General features: G+C 49.7%; 1 protein-coding gene across 3 annotated transcripts in view; it reads right to left on the minus strand.

The window, feature by feature from the left end:
- CTDP1 (CTD phosphatase subunit 1) overlaps positions 1-4,962 on the minus strand; it is a 77,621-nt gene that overhangs the window by 71,373 nt on the left and 1,286 nt on the right. The gene's annotated exons all lie outside the window — the stretch shown is intronic.

Genomic DNA, 4,962 nt, shown 5'->3' on the forward strand with positions numbered 1-4,962 from the left:
ACAAGGACAGGAAGAGGAGGGAAGACTCAGCAGCTGCCCCAGGTCAGGAGACCACGGAGCCGGCCCTGATCCCACTCGTGACCCAGACTCTGCTGCTACAAAGGACGTCACAGCCCCCCACGGAAACCACAGAGCTTAAGAGAGCCCTGCGCCAGAGCTGCTGTGCTTCTGATTACTGCAGCACGGCTAGGTAGGAGAATGTCTTGGTTTTTAGGAAATCAAAGTCTTCAGGGGTAAAGTGACACCTTGCCTGCAACTAACGCCTCACCTTCAGAAAAAAAATAACGTGTGCAACGGTGGAGAAGGATAAAGTAAACACGGTGAAATGTCAGCATCTGGGAAATCTGTGTGCAGCTCTTGAGAACTCTTGGTACTATTCCTGCAGGGTTCCGCTAAGTCTGAAAATGTGTCCAAAAAGGAGCTAAATGTGTAGGTGTTCTGTCTGCAAGTACTGCGGGAGGTGGGGAGACGGTCATCAACACACCCCCATCAGTCAAGCTGGGCAAGGGGCTGGACACACCCCGAGCCAGGACAAAGCCACTGCAGAGAACCCTGGCCTGCTCCGGTCTGGGCTCTGAAGCTGCGGTTCTAAGAGAAAAGGCCCCAGCGTTTGAAGGAGAAGCGAGGGAGGGCAGGACTAGGAGGGCCATTCCCAGCGTGACGGAACCAAGGACAGACGCTGCAGAGGAAGCCTACAGAGCGCTCTCAGAACTGTGCACCCTTCCAGGGTGCTCCAGGGTGACTTACTTGACAAACTCTACCTTCCTAACACGTTTCTAAAGCAGGTGGAACCACATGCACCCAGACTCCCCTGCACTGCTGGGTCAACAGCTCAGAGGGCCTCAGTGCTGCAGTGTCTCCAGCCCGCAACCTGGAAGGCTGTGAAATTCTTCAAAATAACATGCCAGCAAATTTAAACGCTTCCAGCCTTAAAAAGCAGCACCATCCCCACGCCGTGCTCATATGAAAAGCAGTGTGGAGTATGCACACACCTATCAGTTAACATACACAATGGACCGAACTCCATCATTCCCACAGACTTAGAACCAGCACACGAAACACATCACGACAGCATGGAGCCAGCAGCTCCAAACCAAAGCACACAACCAAAAGCACCACAAGAAAACCAGGAGCCTCTTTTAAAATTCAAAGTTTGGGGGCCGGCCCAGTGGTCGAGGGGTTAAGTTTGCAGGCTCCGCTTCAGTGGCCCAAGGTTTTGTGGGTTCAGATCCTGGGTGTGGACACGGCATGGCTCATCAGGCCACGCTGAGGTGGTGTTCACATAGCACAACCAGGGGCACTCACAACTGGAATGTACAGCTATGCACTAGGGGGCTTTGGGGAGAAGAAGAAAAAAACAATACAGAGATTAAATAGGTTAAAATTTAGCTCAAGTTCTTCTGGAAGTTATGAGGAATTCTGTGAACATAAAACGCTAAACAAGTTATATTTAAAACCTACTTACAACCTTTAGGAAATAGATGTACCTTCTAAGACGTTACACAAACACTCTGAAATTGACTTATTCTTTTTCTAGACTCTCACTCCCCTAAATATAAAAAGCACTTTTTCTGAGACAAGCGACACATTACATTTGCTGTTGTTATTTTTAGCTTTAATATCAGTACTTGTGCATTGTCTTTTAAAATACATACGAAGTTGAAGATTCGCCCACTCTACTAACTAGATATTTAATTTCATGGACACACTTTAAAATTAACTTTAAAGAAAACACGAACATGGAGACAAATCTGATAATGCAAACTACAATTTCCTAAAACCCACAAGTCCTTTTTTAGGCAGACACACTTCAAAGGCCATTTGGTTCAAAGGACTTTTTATTTAAAAGATTACACAAGACACCTAAAAACCAAAACAACTGCAGCAAAGATAAATTGTATACACACACAGAGCTAAGGGTGACAAGGCCAATGGTTTTCTAAGGGAAAACTGGAGAAAGACAAAACAGAAATCCCTCTGAAGTAAAGATTAAGTTTAATGGGTTCAAGTAAACAAAGTGACAATTTCCTCAGTTTTAGACATAAATGTCTTTTAAACCAACTAATCTTTTAAATAGCGCACATGTCAACAGGGAGGGGTAAGGTGATTTAACTAAAAGAGTCTACTGATTTGTCAGGATTCTTGATATCAGGACGAGAAAGTAATGTCCTTGCTCCAAGGCAAGACCTATTTGGACAATCACCTTACTGCACTGACCGAACCGTGTTTAGAATTTAAAAACCCCTCACTACCCAAGTCTGGAACCCTAAAATGGGCACTAATCTAAGGCTGTCTTCTGCACGTGTTCATCCAGCTCCTTTATTCTGGAGCCCAGAGAGCAATGGAGACGGCCAGGCTGCAACTTTCATTTTGTTCAGTTATCCTCCCCTGCTTTCCAGCAGCGCTCACCGTAAACTCCGGCCGATGCAGACACTCCTCCTGCAGACAGACAGGGTACACAGCATAACTAAAGCTGGTCAGATGTCCACTAAGGATGCAGACACTCCCAGTCTTCTCCTGTGTCGGTCCTTACTCATCACCAGACTCGTTCCCTGATTTTTTTCTTGGTGAGGAAGATTCGCTCTGAGTAACATCTGCTGCCAGTCTTCCTCTTTTTTTGCTTGAGAAAGATTAGCTCTGATCTAACCTCTGTGCCAATCTTCCTCTATTTTCTATGTGGGATGCTGCCACAGCATGGCTTGACAAGTGGTGTAGGTCTGCGCCCGGGATCTTAAGCTGCAAACCCAGGCTGCCAAAGCAGAGCATGCCAGACTTAACCACTACGCCACAGGGCTGGCCCCCTTGATTATTTTATGTAGCTTCCTTTCCTTTGGGGACTTCAGTGTCTCCCAGTGAATGACGACAGACAAAAAAGCAGACAGGTGGGGAGGAAGGACATCATCAGGTAAACTAATAACTAACAGATTTAGTTTCTGACAAACGGTGCCCTGTCACAATATTTTCAAATCAAAATAATTTTAACCCACATAGATGTTATGAAAACAGACACATACCTTCATTCTATCTACTTGCCCCCACGGAGACCCTCTGGATGAAGTGCAGCCTAAGGAAGAGACAGCACGGAGGAGGAACAAGAGAGCACTCAGCAAGGTGAGGTGCTGCACATGTCAAAACCTCACGGGACCTCAGTTCCCTCCTGTATGTGGAATAAGAGGAGGCCCACCTCTACCTGACAGCATGAAACACTACAAACACGTACAATCCTATCACGGGTCACAGGGATAACAGGGCAATCATTTCAACTACGCCCAGACACAGGGTTTCTAAGTTCCCAGGACTGCTCATTGCTGGAGAATAACTGGATGCGGTGAGGATGCATCCTGCTGGCGACAGAATGATGATGGCAAAGACAGTTCCAGCCAGGGGAGCTTGGCTCTGTGCTGGTGCCTTCCTCATTCCCACTCGCACCTGCATCCCAGGAGAAATGTGACCACTCGGCAGACTCTTGGAGGCCAGTGATGAACCACCACAGTGAGACACCTAGGACCTCAACACAAACACACGCAAAGAAAACTGCTCACACTAGGACCTGGCTGACGGTGAGATTAATGCATCAGGTTCTTGCAATCAGCTGATGGGACCAAAGCACTGCACGCGGAGTTTCTCACTAACCAGCTGTCACCTGTCGCTGCCCTGTCTGGGCCTCAGCAGCCTTCTCCATACAATTAGAGGAAGAGAATGACGGGGAGAAAAGCTCTCCACTTCAGGGGTTTTCTACACAGTGACACACCAGCACTGAGCTTCACCTCCATAATTTATGAGTTGATGGGTTTATAAGCTCATTAGGTCCCGAGCGATGGTCAGGTAACATCTGACTTCAAAGTAATGACGACAGGACGCCACAGTGTCACACGGATGGCACAGTGAGCCCCTCTCTCCCAAGAGGTCAGGCAGACAGCTCCGGTGGAGAGTGCCGCTCAAGGCAGCCCCCATTCCACTCCACCTGCATTCACTGGGCAAGCGTAGGCGCCTGAGCGAAAGGCTGAGGACCCAGGCTCTGTCCAAACGATGAGCCAGGAAAACTGAATGAAGGACTGGGCTCCTAGGGCTGGGGTGGAGGCCTGTCCTACCCCATCCTATCCTGGTCATCAGCTGCCATGTGAAGGGTGGGGAGCAAATGCTCAACAGCCAGAGGGTCAGTGCAGGCCACAGGGAGAGAAGCAGAGGCCAGAGCAAGTGGCACCACGAGAGGAGGGCCAGCGAGGGCAGAAAGGGGACTGAGCACCCAGGCTGCACTGGGGCCCAGCAGAGAAAAGCTGCGCACCAACCTCTACAGACGGGAACGCTGACTACCCTGGCTTTCCACTCCTGACAATGACAACCACAGTCACGTGCACACACCTGTCAACACACCAACCTAACCTCAGAGCACAACACTGGGAAACTCACACGGATAGGCTGTCAGGTTCACACACTTCAAAAAAAACAACAAAGTCCCTTTATGAGGTTAAAAGCAACGTAGGGAGAGCTGCAGCCCACCGCGGGAAGGGGTACTTCTGCGTCCCCTGAACTCCCTGTGCAAGGCTGCACCCCTTCCCGAGCTGATGCAGAACTGCGCCAGGATCACAGCCACGCTTCACAGCTTCCTCGAACCTAGAGGCGTGCTCCCTCCCGGTTTATGCCAAGACGACAGCACGGAGCTGGCTGAGTTTTCTTAACTTACAAACGCGGAGTCTGAGGGTGGGGAAGACGCCTGCTACAGAAGGACGACAGCACTGCACTGTTTCCTAGAGTGCAACTTCGTGGCTCACCACCTTTGCAAAGGCAGAGCCTCCGACCGGTAAAACAACAAATAGTGACTGTCATCCGGCCTTAGAAAGACACACAGATGCACACCGAGTGCAGCCCCTTCCGCTGCAGTCCTGGGGACACCTTCCTGCCCAGAGCCAGGCCCAAGACCCCTCCCCACCTCGGCACCCAACCTTCTCCTGGGCCAGGACC

The sequence above is a fragment of the Equus quagga genome, chromosome 9 (genome assembly GCF_021613505.1).
Source record: "Equus quagga isolate Etosha38 chromosome 9, UCLA_HA_Equagga_1.0, whole genome shotgun sequence".
Taxonomy (NCBI): Eukaryota; Metazoa; Chordata; class Mammalia; order Perissodactyla; family Equidae; genus Equus; species Equus quagga.